General features: G+C 41.3%; 1 protein-coding gene across 1 annotated transcript in view; it reads left to right on the top strand.

Annotated features, from left to right (window-relative positions):
* The window catches only part of AATF (apoptosis antagonizing transcription factor), a 100,936-nt gene that overhangs the window by 43,798 nt on the left and 42,521 nt on the right, over positions 1 to 14,617 (top strand). The gene's annotated exons all lie outside the window — the stretch shown is intronic.

Here is a 14,617-nt window from a genome sequence, read left to right as displayed (position 1 = left end):
GTTAGCTATTTATGTGGCTTCTCCCAGCGCTGTTAGGAATGATACGAAGCCAAAGGGCTGGGATCTGAACTCTTGAGAGTTGTGCGTCTGGTTCTGTTACCTTTGAAGCCTCTTATTGTACATATTTTTTGTGCCTGTTTAAATCAGCTGAATATAATATATATATATATAGAGAGTGTGTGTGTGTGTGTATGTGTATGAGAGAAAAGGATTATTTGCTGTTGATTATAATAATAGTATTATTCTTAGAAGGCAGAAAGAATTGTTAAAAAGTTCAACTATGACCCAGTTCTCAATAATGCTCCTACTCAATTTTTGTCCTGACATTACCTGTTGGTGTGGTGTTTTTTTGTTTGTTTATTTTTGCTTTTTAATGATGTTAGTGACTGTTAAGGTAGACTAAACATTTGGATTAAAGTCTAAAATGAAGAACTTAAATAATTTCCCAAGTTGTAGCATAGTGGAGAATGGAGGATGCTGCTTAGCAGTGATATGCCGGTTTTTGTTGTACTGTTATTTATCAGGACAATTTGCTTCTCTGCTGAATGCTGTGTGTCAGCTTGTGAAAGAACTTGCAAGTGTTTGTTGAAGGTTTAGCCCCCGCGGCTTTATTGTGTGTGTAAGTGAAAGGAGGACCTTCTTAGGAAGGTTATGTGCAAAGCCAAACAAGTGGTTCTGTACAGGCAATACTTTTTGTTTTATTCTAAAAAGAGAAAGAGACTGTTAATCTTTGCATTTATTCTGTAATATTTGATAAAGTTATTGCTGTGACTCTTATCAGTAATGATGAGAAGTAATCAAGAGAATTGGTGTGGCCTCAGCTGTTCTCAGCCAGAAGTCCTGATTCTTTTTTTCCTTTTCTTCTTTTCTTTGTATCCATTTGTCAGAGGAGTAGGAACTCTATTTTGTTCTGGAGTGGGTTAGGAAGTACCTGATATGGGATATTAATGCTGTATAATAGTGTGAGATCACGGGAGACAATCAGAAATGTTCTCATTAATTGAAGTGAACATTGTTCAATGGAAAGTGCATCATAAATTAAACAGGCTTAATAAAATAAACTGAAATTACTGGGGGAAGTTGCTTCTATTGGCATTCCTTATTCGAAAAGTTCTTTTTTTGGCCTAGAGGTCTATTTAAGAAGAAATAGCATTACTTGATTGGCCCTTCATCCCAATTAATAATTTTAGCTTCGATAAATTCTGATTTCAAAATTATGACTAGTCACATTTTAGCTTTTCCCCTTGCTGGTTAATTGGGGTGCTGGGGTTAATCTAAATTAAAACTTAAACTAATAGAGGTCAGCAAGGCAGCTGAAACACCTGAGTGAAACAAATGGGGCTGCCAGGCACAACTTTATCTTGGCTGTTTCCCAAGAGGGAAGTGGCAGCAAATTGGAGTTGTTTCAGCGTTCTGTAAAGGTGAATGATGGGTGACACTTGTTAATGTACAGCATCTCCGGAAGGATTCCAGATTGCTTTGCTACTGTTCCAACTGCTGCCATCCATGCACAGTCAGTAAGGAACTGGACCAGTTGCCAACATCTGGCAGCACAGCAAGGAATGGGTGCAAGTCTTGAAACCCCACAGATTCTAAATATGGTGCTTAGCACTATGCCGGCTTTAATCACTTACCACTCTTTGGCAGCGGGCTACGACAGCTTATCCTAGCCTCGTACATCACGTTCTGACATCTGCTGAGCTGCAAAGCAGCTGCACATTCATTTTCTTTTCTTGCCTTTTCTCTTTGCTTCCGATCATCTTCCCACCTCCCCACCTCCCCACCCCCATCTCCATGCTGTCTACCTCCCTTTAGTTTTCCTCCCCCTCCTCAGTATGCTTCTTGGGAGAGATGATCTGTAAAGATTACTGCTTCATTGTGTGCAAGTAATTGTGGTGATGCCAGGCCCTTGACAGACACAACGTAGCACCTGTTCTGCTGACCTGGTTAATTTCTTCTGTTGAGTGGGATTTGCCAGAGATTGGAGCTGAAGCCAATTCAATGATAAGGCTAAAGAGAATGGCTGTATGTTTTCTGTCACCTCCCAATTAAATTGGCTTCATAAAGTGCTTTCCTTTATTTGTCAGTCTAGTAAGCCTGAGCTAAGTGTTGCATTCAAAAGTGGTTCAGTGTATTACAATGGGCTTGTGAGGTTTGTGTGTGTGTGTTTGTGAGTGTGTATGTTTTAAGTGGTTATAGGAAAGAGCTGGATGGGGAATATAATACATTTTGCACGTCCCCTTCCCAGCCCCCTCTTTAAACCATACTTGAAGCCAGACTGTTGGGTCCCATGTTTTTAAAGGAAGAGATTAGAGCCACATTGAATTTTAATGTTTCATTGTAAGGGTTTAAAGGCTTACTTGGTTAATTCAGGTGTCATGAAGCTGTGTAAATGCCATAAGTACTGAGAATGATGTGTGGGGTTGGATCCCCCCTCCATGAATATCTTTTTTTTTTTTTTTAAGATTACTTACTTATTTAAAAGCAAGAGTTAGGTTTATTTATTTATTTATTTGAAAGAATTACACATAGAGAGAGGTAGTCCGTTCACTGGTTCATTCCCCAAATGGTTGCAACAATGAGGGCTGGGTTAAGCTGAAGCAAAGAACCAGGAGCTTCCTCTAGGTCGCTCATGTGGGTGCAGGAGTCCAAGCACTTGGGACATTTTCTGCTGCTTTCCCAGGCAGGTTAGCAGGGAGCTGGATTGAAGTAGACCAGCTGAGAGTTGAACAAGCACCCAGATGGGATAATGGCAGGCAGTGGATTAACCTATTTTGCCACAATAGTGAGTAAAATGTTTCTTAATGGGGCTTAAGTTACTACCACATCAGAAATATGACAGAATTATTTAACAAAGGGACATGGGGACATGTTCTTGTACATGTGTGTTTGTGTATGTGCGTGTTTTGGGGAACACTGAAGGCAGCATCAGATTTCATAATCTTACTGTTTTTAGAGTTTAAGTCATTTCCTGAAAGTCTTATAGTGAGTTGCAGTACTAGTACTTGATACCAAAAAGTGTTTTTTCTTCTTCTTTTTAATAGATTTTGCTTGTTTAAGAGACAGGGGGGAGGGAGCGAGGAAGGAAGGCAGAGAGAGAGAGAAAGAGATCATTCGTGGCTTCATTCTCATGATGTCCATAACAGCCAGGAGAGTGTGCCAGACGGAAGTCAGAATCCTAGAACTCCATGTAAATCTTCTACATTTTATTCTGCTTTCTTAGGAATGATAGCAGGGAGTTCAATTACAAGTGAAACAACTAGGATTCCAAATGGTACTCTGTCTTTCTCTCCTTTTCTCCTGTAAATCTGATCTATCTTTCCAATAAAAATAAATAAATCTTAAAAAAAAAATAAAGGTGGGCCAAACATAGTGGCTCAGTGGGTAAATCCTCACCTTGCAAGCACTGGGGATCCCTTTTGAGCACTGATTTGTGTCCCAGTTGCTCCACTTCCCAACCAGCTCCCTGCTTTTGTGGCCTGGGAAAGCAGTGCAGTATGGCTCAAGAGTTTGGGATGCTGCACCCACGTGGGAGACCCAAAAGAAGCTTCTGGCTCCTGGCTCCAGATTGGTTCAGCTCTGACTATTGTGGCCATTTGAGAATTAAACTGGTGGATGGAAGATCTTCCTCTTTGTCCTTTTTCTCCATAAATCTGATCTGCCTTTCCAGTAAAAATAAATAAATCTTTAAAAAGGAAAATAAAACAAAAATGATACTCTGATATGGGATGCTGGTGCCATTAAGAAACACCGTATTACCCTTTTATGCCATATGTTTTGTCTCCCTCCTCCCCTCCCCACCGCACCACCGATTTTTTAATACTGGAATTAGACCAAATCTTGTTCTTTCTGTATCATTGTTTCTTAAATATTTCATTCTTGAGCCATAAAGATTTTAGTTTTCAGTTTGTAAATAAATAAACTTCATTTTCTTTGAACCGGGAGAAATATTACATGTGTTAGAAAGTAATTTTTTTCCTTTCGAAGGCAAACGATTTATTGAACCTCCTGTTATTTAATAATTCTAATGAAAAAATTAACTGTATAATTTTGTTGTTGGTGTGTTTGAAAACTGGAGTTGCTGAAAGCTTCAAGTCTGGCTAGCCGGGGGTGAGGGATTTATAGAAGGAACCGTTCACCTGCTGCAAAAGACTTTGCGTTGTTTTACTTCCAAATTAGTTTGCATTTGGCCCATTTGTTGTCAGAGTTCATCTTTACAGTTTCACAAAACATGAAGTTTGTAAATGACCGTGAAGAAAGTCATCCAAAAGTGTAAGTCATCCAGAAATTTTTCCATAGCTGCTTCTCATTTTCATGGTCTTACCTGCTGCTTTATAGCCCTACCTTCTTTTAAGATGTCTTGTATTGCCACTTAAGGAGTTAAGGCTTCTCTTTGTTTTGTTCTCATCTGCTGGTTCTCTCCCCAGATGCCTGCAGTGTAATTGAGGCTAGAGCCATGCTGCAGTCTGGATCTCTTACAGGGCGGCAGGAATCCAATCCCTTAAAATACCCCCTGCCTCTTCCCAAGGTCTGTGTGAGTGGGAAGTGGGTCAGGGATAGAGCAGCCAGGGCCACACCCAGGCAGGGCTGTAATCGCTGGGCCAAACACCCCTAATCTGGTTTTACTTTTTTAAGCCAAGAGATGATCTTTGACTTGATAAGCCTGAGTTCTCAAAGATTTGTGAAAGGACCAATATTTGCTGAACACTAGTTCTGTGCCCCCTTCTGTATTATGTGGATAGGTATTTGACATGCGTCTTTATTTAGTCATTACAAAATCCTCCTGTTGTGATATGACTGCATTCGGCAGCGAGCTCTGTAAAAGTGACTGCTTTTATTCTTCTCCTGTTCTAGACTTCAGTCTGGTTTCCTGTCACCTCAAAAGGTATTTTGTTCTGAAAGGACTAATTGAGCTTACTTGTTGACAGATTGATACTCACCTGGATTTCGAAGGCTCATTAGTTTTGTGTGTTTCTTCTAGCTCTGGTTAGTTTTGGTCTAGTTTGTCCAGCTATTTTGAACCTGCTCAGGAGTGTCTAGCATAGGTATAATGGGCTCTGCTCCTTTGACAGCTCTCCTAACGGGCTGAATCTGTTGTGTCACTTACCAAGAAAACGTGTCTATTGCGTACCTCACCACATGTTGGACTTTGGTCTCTAAGACATTTGATAATGCCATAAACGAGAAATTACGAACTTGCTGAACTCTTATAAGTCAGTAATATTGAGAAATGGAGAAATTTGACAGTTAAATTGGTGAGTGGCTAGTATGGACACCTGGCGTGGTGGCCTTAATTGTGTACATGTAGATGTTGGGGCTAAAAACAGTCTCACTAGCTGCAGTGTGCTATTCTTACTCTGGACATGAGTTCTTACAGCAGTTCATAATGTTTTGAAGTTTGATTTGAACAAGCCCTTGTTAATGAGTTTGAAATTGTTCAGAGCTGCACTTTATTCTTTGTTTTGAAAATATTGCTATTGACATCTGGATTGTGCTTCTTAGGTTGGGTGAAAGTTACTATACACAGATACTATAACTTTAAAGAGAACATATGTATGAAATGCATGCATTTTAAGATTGAAAATGTGGTTGAAAATGCAGCAGGGAATTAATCAGATTGCTTGAGGCATAGTAATCATGTTAAAAACGAACCAGCCCAATACTAATGTGCAATTAAACTCTAGTTTTAATAATTACAAGATTCTTTTGTGTTACATGTGTAGGAGTTTTATTTGGGATATTGGGTGGTTACTGTGCTGCCTCTTTTTGTTTGTTAAATACTTAAACTTTGTTATTTATTTGAAAGACAGAGAGACAGACACAGAAATAGAGAGGTTTGCTGCAAGTTAACTCCCCAAATGCCTACAGCACCTGGGACTGGGTTGAATGGAAGCCAGGAGCCAGGACTTCTTTGAGTCTGCCACATGGGTGACAGGCTGAGCCATTTACTGCTGTTTCCCAGTATGCACATTAGCTAGATTGTCAGCAGGATCAGGATTTGATCCCAGGCCCCCTGATTTAGGATTTTGCTTGCCTCAAATAGAAAGATAACCTGCTAGACCATAGCAGCAGTCTTCTCTGCTGCCTCTTGAAGACAGTCTCCAGTCATTTTCAGAATTTGGACCCAAATATGGCATCCTTATGGGCATTTAGTTGATAGTGTGGGCTCACTGCATAGAATGAGAATCCTGTAGCTTTGTTTGATTTAATGACTTCAGCATTTTGTTTGTGTTAAGCTAGTTACTTGGCCTAGTGTTTTGTTTTTAAGATTTATTTATTTATTTGTTTGTTTGTGTATTTATATTGGAAAGGCAGATTCAAAGAGGGCAGGAAAGACAGAAAGATCTTCCATTTGCCGGTTCACTCCCCAAGTGGCTGCAGTAACCAGAGCTGAGCTGATCCTAAGCCAGGAGCCAGGAGCCTCCTCTGGGTCTCCTACACGGAGTGCAGGGTCCCAAGGCATTGGGCCATCCTTTACTGATTTCCCAATACCAAGAAGGGAGCTAAAGGGAAGTGGAGCTTGCAAGATTAGAACTGGCGCCCATATGGGATCCTGGTATATGCAAGGCGAGAACTTTAGCCACTGGGCTGCCACATCTGGCCCACATTTTGTTCATTTGTTTTCATACTATATGAAAGTGGGAGAGGAAGAAAGGGAGGTCTTCCCTGCGTTGGTTTGTTCCCCAAATGCCCATGGCAGGCTGGCCCACACTGAAGTCAATAACCTGGAACCCAATTCAAGTTCCCTACATGGGACCCAGACTCTTATACTGTTGCTCACTGCTTCCCAGGATATGCACTAGCAGGAAGCTGGAACTTGAGCCAGGCACTCCCATGTGTGATGCCGATACCCAAATAAGATCCTAACTGCTGTGTCACCTTCCCCTTTAAATGCGTGATCCAGAAACTTCACTAAACAGCAATGAAAAGGGAAGGCGCACATAACAGCTTGGATTTCTCTTTGGCTTCTGTGCTTTAAAAGAAAGTGAGAACATGATTTTCATACAACTACATCATTTAAACAAAGGTAAAACCTCAGTAAGAAAGTACAACAGTTTAGTTTATTTTTTGGTGCTAACTAGGAAAGAAGTAAGCATTAGATTAGAACCATTGAAGACACTTTTCCAAGGCAGTGGTACTCTGACAGTCTACTGGCAAAGAACTGCTTGTTTTGTTCTGAGAGGCATAGTGTCATCTAGCTCAGTGAAAACTAAACGCAGGATCTCTGAAATGTGTTATGATTACAAGTGAAGAACTTGATAGTCAGTAATTGGGGAACCCTATCTCTAAAATAGGCGTGATGGTATGGTAGTTTATAGTGTATAATGTATTGCTGCTTTTTTTTTTCTTTTTAAGATTAATTTTATTTAGTTGAAGGAAGCTAGAGGGAAAGGGAGAAAAGGAGGGAGAGAGAAAGAGGAAGTGAAATGGTTGGGACTTGAACTGGCAGCCATAGAGGATGCCTTATCTGATGGCAGCTTTTCCTGCTCTGCCACAATGGCAGACCTATACTGCTTCTAAAGTAACTTTTAAGGAAAACAATGAGGCTGAGAGAGGGAAATTAAAAATTGTATTGTATGTTATGGATCTAGACTAGGAAATAATTGTTTTGAACTTGGAGAGCAGAGGCTGGCCTTGTAGAATAGATCCAAGTGCTGTGTGTTATGCCAGGATACCATATGGTAGCACCAGTTTAAGTTCTGGTTGCCCTACTTCCAATCCAGCTCCCTGCTAATGTGCCTGGGCAAGTGGTAGATAAAGGCTCAAGTGCTTGCTGCCTGCCACCATGTGGGAGAACTGGATGGGATCCGAGGTTCCTGGTTTCAGCTACAAGCATTACAGCCATTTGGGGAGTGGACCAGTGGGTGGAAGATCATCTCTTGCTGTCTCTATCTCCTGTGAGTCTACCTTTCAATTGGAGAGCATCAAGATCATCAAGTCCAAGCTGACTAGGGAAAGTACTTGAAAGGTGTAAGGTCACCGCACTTTGTGAACTAGGACATTGAGCACAGGTGTTCTTGCTCCCGGTTTTTCTTTCCAGTATAGTATATTGTCTTTTGGCTGGAGTAGTTTTAAAATTAGTTCATTTGAAAACTTCCTGTGCAGATTTATATCTGTTTACGAAATTGGAGATGCAGCTACCTGCTTGTACTGTGAGAATTCATATGCATCACCTGTGAGTGGTTATGAACTGCATTACTAACATTCATGATGCTAAAAGCTAGGTTTTATATAGGCTGATGAAAGAAAAATGCCTGTCACAGAGTTTGTGTTATTTGACAAAGGTAAGAATCTCTGATTTTGTGGGATCACAAAGCTGCTTTTTAAGAGTGTGACTTCAATAAAATTTAAGTGGAGGAAATAAATGTTGTAAAGAATAATCGTATATATAAAATCACATTACTTATGGTTCTCTAGTCTTGTTTTATGATAAATATACCTCAAGCATTCATTGGTGTATTGGTGAATACCTCAGTTTACAACTGAGTAATTCCCAAAGAGTTTGTGTGTGACTTGTAGAAGACCTTAGGAAATGATGTTTGTTATAAATTCTAGGTAATACAAACTCCCATTTTTGTACACGTGTAGTTAATTGTTCAGAGCTGAATGAAGGTTCTTTGGGGGGGCTAATGTTGTGGCATAGTTACTTAAGCTGCTGCCTATGATGTTGGCATCCCAAATGGGTGCCAGTTCATATCCTGCCTGCCGCACTTTAGATGCAGCTCCTTACTAATGACCTGGAAAAAGCAGCAGAGGATAACCCAAAGCCTTGGGACCATGACCCATGTCAGAGACCTGGAAGAGGCTCCTGTGTTCAGAGCAGCCAGGACATGAACCTGCACCCATATGGAATCCTAGCATCTCAAGATGAGGACATAGCCAATTGAACCATCACACTGGGCCCATGCAGAAATAGATCTTTTTAAAAGAAGTCAAGTGAAGGGGGGAGAGTATTTACTTTAATAATTAAGATGCCATAATGTTTGGCTTTGGCTTCTGATTCCAACCTCCTGCTACTGCAGACTCTGAAAGATGTAGTGATCTAACAAGTGATTGGTCCCTGTTACTCATACAAGTAACCTGAATTGAGATCCTGTCTTGTGGTTTCAAATCTGGTTTTGGCCTTTGCAGGCATCGGGAAGTGAATGAGAAGATGGAAGGTTTTCCTCTCTGTCTCTCTGTGTCTCAAATAAATGAATAAATAATAATAATAATAATAATAATAATAATAATAATAAAGTGAAAGACAATTCACGTGATGGAAGAAAATATTTGCCTGTTATGTATCTGATAAGAAGCTGATGTCATGGCCCAATGTGGTAGCCTAGCAGCTAAAGTCCTTGCCTTGAACACGCCAGGATTCCATATGGGCGCCAGTTCTAATCCTGGCAACCCTGTTTCCCATCCGGCTCCCTGCTTGTGGCCTAGGAAAGCAGTTGGGTATGGCCCAAAGCCTTGGAACCCTGCACCCGTGTGGGAGACCTGGAAGAGGCTCCGGGCTGCCAGCTTTGGATCGGTTCAGCTCCAGCTGTTAGGGCTGCTTGAAGAGTGAATCATTGGACGGAAGATCTTCTCTGTCTCTCTTCCTCTCTGTGTATCTGACTTTCTAATAAAATAAATCCTAAAAAAGTTGATGTCTAGATTATAATAAAGGCTTCGTACAACTCAATAATAAAAAGACACACAACTCAATGAAAATGCAGAGGATCTGAATGGATATTTTCCCTCAAAGACAGTGCAGTGCAGTGTGTGTGTGAAAGTTACTCAGTATTAACCACAGTGAATGCAACTTCACATCCATTAGGACGGCTGTGTAGTCAGAACACTGTGAGTATGGTGCAAGTGATTAGGAATGAGAGGACGTGGAAGTTCTCACCTCAGTTCCTGGTTTAAGAATTAGGAAGCCAAGAGTGAGAAGATACAGGAGGAGCTTGTGGCTTGAGAAGGAATTTAGAGAGAACTCCTCAGCGCTCAGACAGGTGAATGGATTAGGAAATTGCCTGGTGTTCAGATGTGAAGTTAGTAGGTTGTTGGGAATGACTTTTACAATGAGGACACCAGCCTGGTTGACCTGTGCTTTTTCCCTAGTGTCACTTGCGTGAGTGCAAGCACTGAGGTTTGGCCTGGTTTCAGGTGTTGTCAAAAAATGTGTAAGCACATAGAATTTCTTATCTGCAATTCTGAAATAAGAACTGCTTTGAAAGCTCAGAATTTTTGTTGATAAGTTTGGCAAACTATGTTGTGATAGCTTATAATCAGAATGATCAGGAGCTGTATATAGGCCTTACTTGTGTCACTTAGTGGGACCAATCATGCATTTGAATTCTCAGGTGCATCTGCTCCTTTGGGGTCGTGGCTCTGTATGACAGCCAGCCTGGGAGTTTAGGGCCTGCACTAGGGGTGATTATCCTGACAGACTATGGAATCATATCCACTGGTGAGGAAAGGAGTGAACACAAGGAGAGGATGAAGGATGCTGAAAAAGTGTCAGGATCAATGGATTATTGATCCTAGTGGGACTGGAAGAATTGTTGACATCTGAATGCTACAAGGAAAATGCTGGCAAGGCAAGGAGAGAAACTTGGTTCAGTCAGGCTTTTAGTCTTTAAGGACACAGTTCTAGAGTACAGGTTGGTACTGTCCTTCCAGTTTCCTACTTGTGATGCTTTTTTAAAATTCAAAATGACCTTACTCTTTCAAACCAAGTGATACAGTGTATGTGTCACTAGTGTCTCAAAGGATATATATCCCCTGTTTACCTTTATTATAGGGGTGGGGGAAAAGGCACACATTAAGACAATTGTCTGGTAACCAGCAGATGATTTGAAAGGGAGAGTGTTGGAAAAGTTTGGTTTTTTTTTTTTTTTAAAGCACCCTCTGTGCATTTCTTATTTTATTTTATTTTTTTTAAGATTTGTTTATTTACTTTGAAGAAATAGAGAGAGCCTTTTACCTGCTGGTTCCCTCACCATATGGCTGCAATGGCCAGTGCTGAATCAGGTTGAAACCAAGAGCCAGGAATTGCATCTGAATCTCTCTTGTGGTTGGCAGGGACACAAACAGTTGGGTCCTGCTTCTGCTTTCCCTAGGTTGTGAGCAGGGAGCTGGATTGAAAGTGGTGCAACTGGTACTTCAACTTGGACCCATATGAGTTGCTGCTGTGGCAGGTGCCTGAAAGCCGCTTTGCCTGCTGTGCCTCCTTATTTGGAGGAAAAAGGGAAAAAAAGTGGAAAAATAAGTTCTTTAAGATTTGAATTTTTAAAAAAGATTTGTTGTTATTGGAACGGTAGATAGATATACAGAGGAGGAGAGACAGAGAGGAAGGTCTTTGTCCGCTGGTTCACTCCCCACCTGGCTGCAACAGCTGGAGCTGAGCCAATCTGAAGCCAGGAGCCAGAAGTTTCTTCAGAGGCTCCTATGTGGGTGCATGGTCCCAAGGCTTTGGGCCATCTCTGACTGCTTTCCCAGGCCACGAGCAGGGAGCTGGATGGGAAGTAGGGCTTCAGGGACACAAACCAGTGCCCATATGGCATCTCAGCGTGTTTAAAGCAAAGACTTTCGCCACTAGGCTATGGAGCTGGGCTCGCATTTGAATTTCTTAATTCTTACTGTGTCTTCACACACTTCAGGGCTTAAGACTCACAGTGATTTACTCACACCTCTAGTTAATCATAGACATCTTAAGACACTGTATATTACGGCTAATGGAGTATATGCGATCTGATGAGGAAATTTTCTGTTTTGACTAATAAATTTTAATCCAAATGGTCAAGCTTAGTGAAATATTACGGCCTTTGAAATACTCTAGAATTTGCACTGAGAAGACAGTGTTCCTGTACAAATTCCGTGAAAGAATTTGTCATCTTTTCCAAGTCACAGACAATAGCTCCAGCTCCGGAAGGAAAGCATGACAGCAGGCTGAATCCCAAAGTGAAGGAATTGCTTTCTTGCAGACCAAGGGCAGTGAGGCAGAGTTAGGCTGACCTTTTGGGAGTGCATCCTCTAGCTGTGTGTTTCTCTTACTGTAGAAGCAAAGGTGGGTTATTCAGCTTCACCATTAAGATGTTTCTTGGACTTTACTCACACTTTTTGAAAATATTGAATTTGCCTTTGCGAAAGTTGAATACTTTGCAACTTTGCTCACAAGATTTAGGAGACTGCTCACCAGTTTACTGATTTTAGAAATACTATTGAATAATCATTACAGAAAAGGTAGTGGATAGAGTTCTGTGGGGAGGCAAAATTGAGTCAGACCTGACCCTTGCTCTTTAAGAATCTAAACAAGAAGAGAATATGCCATAAATATAGCTAGCTGGAGTACTTATTGTGGTATAATTAAAAAATTGGAAGAGGAAGAAATTAATGATAGTTTGGGGGAAATTAACAGTTGGAGAGAGGGTAAGGTAGTGTTTGCACTTGTCTGCAAAGGACAGGTGGGATGTAAGGCTGTCACCGGATGAAGCCCTGTACTCAAGGCTGGTAGAGGAGGTTGCATGTCATGGGAAGAGAATAGCAGAGAACTGCCTCTGCTTCAATTTAATCATAACCAGAAGCATACTTTTCAAGGATTGATTTAACAGGTTTATGGATTTTCCGTGCTTTTTATATTTTCTTAAACTTTTTTTTATTTTAGAAATAAGTTAAAAAGGAAAATTGAGGACAGATATTGTTGGTGTAATTAAGATGCTACTTGGGTCGGGATGCCTACACCCTATATTCTTTCATTTACTTTTTATTCACTTTATCTTATTTTATATTCATTTATTTTCTGTGTCTTATTTTTATTCAAATAAATAAGTGTTTTAAGAAAAATAACTGAATTGTGTATGTTGATTTTTAACAACTTTTTCTTAAAAAGAAAAGGTTTACTTATTTATGTGAAAGTCAAAATTACAGAGAAAGAGGAAGGGACAGATTTTTGATATTCACTCTCCAGATGGCCAAAATGACCAAATCTGGAGCTGTTTGGAGCTAGGAACCAGGAGCCAACGACTTCATCTGGGTCTTCCACGTGGATGGCAGGGCTTCAGACACCTGCACCATTCCCGGACTGTTAGCAGGGAGTGGATTGAAGTGGAGCAGCTGGGACACAAACTGGCACTCCTTTGGGATGCTGGTGTCTCAAGTGAAGGCTTTTATACCACATCACTGTTCCCCTTTTGTTTTACTTTGCTTTTCTTTGTCCTTTATTTATTTATATTTAAATATTTAAATATTTGTGCTGGAAAGGCTGAATAAAAATGAGAAAAACCTTCCATTTGCTGGTTCCCTCCCCAGAGTGGCCACGATGGTTAGCACTGGGTTAGTCTAAAGCCAGAATTGTAACCCAAGTCTCCTGCGTGGGTGCGGGGACCCAAGGACTTGAACCATCCTCCATAGACTCATACCGGCTCCCATATGGAATGCAAAAGTTTAACCTGCTATAGTTTGGCACTAGCCCCTCTCTGTCTTTTATTTTCAGCAGCTTTAGCAATTTACCTGTGGAAGCTCTTAATCGGCTATATTGCAACACTGGCCCCAGTGATTGCTTTGTAGAAAATCGATGAAGAGGAGGCTGGCATTGGGCATAGCAGTTATGGACTGCTTAGGATGCAAGCATGCATTTGGGGAGTGAACCAAATATCCAGAAGATATCTGGCTGTATTTCCCTCTGTTTCACTCTGTGTATGTATCTTCCACAGAAATAAAATAGTTTTAAAAAGCAGTGAAGAAGAGAAATATGTGAATGAATGAATAAACAAAATTTGTTTTCCCAGAAGGAGTTTTCTTTTTCTGCTTTTCTGGTGTTGAGCACCTTCCATGGGCATATGTGGTGAAGAGAAAGGCTTCCTAGAGGAAGAGGTGTTTAACCTTGAGTTTAATGAATGAGCGGAGGAGATGGGAGGTGAGCAGATTAATGGTTAGGGAAGCCTGTTTTGGTACTGCTGGCTTCCTAAAGAGCTCTGCAGTGGGTGTGTGGGAGTGAGCACAGAACAGCTGCCTGCTCGTATTACCTGGGAAGGCAGTGGAAGATGGCATAGGTACTTGGGCTCTCGCAGCCCGTGGGGGAGATCTGCATTGTGTTCTGGCTCCTGACTGCATCCTGACCCTGTATCTGTCCTTGTGGCCATTTAAGGAGAGGTGCTCCAGGAAAGGTACAGAAAGAAGCCCGTTTTGCAGGCCTGGTGTGGTAGCTTAGTGGCCAAATCCTTGCCTTATATGTGCTGGGATCCCATATGGGTGCTGGTTTGTATCCCAGCTACTTCATTTCCCTTCCAGCCCCCTGCTTGTGACCTAGAAAAGCAGCAGAAAATGGCCCAAAACCTTGGGACCCTGCACCCACATGGGAGACCTGGAAGAAGCTTCTGGCTCCTGGCTTCAGATTGATTCAACTCCGGCCATTGTGGCCACTTGGGAAGTGAATCATCGGATGGAAAAATCTTTCCTCTCTGTCTCTTCTTCTCTCTATAAATCTGACTTTCCAACAACAACAAAACCCGTTTTGCTTGGGACATGGAGTGGGAAGATAGGGCAGAGTGGAGAAGTAGGTAGGGCCAGTGGTGACTGACTAGTGTTCTGACATGTTTGTGTTTTGAAGGTAACAGAATGACTGCAATGAGGAGAACTAAATTGAAGG

Source organism: Ochotona curzoniae, unplaced genomic scaffold (assembly GCF_017591425.1).
Source record: "Ochotona curzoniae isolate NIBS_2020 unplaced genomic scaffold, NIBS_Ocur_1.0 scaffold_2453, whole genome shotgun sequence".
Taxonomy (NCBI): Eukaryota; Metazoa; Chordata; class Mammalia; order Lagomorpha; family Ochotonidae; genus Ochotona; species Ochotona curzoniae.
This window is presented reverse-complemented; position numbering and strand designations above follow the sequence as displayed.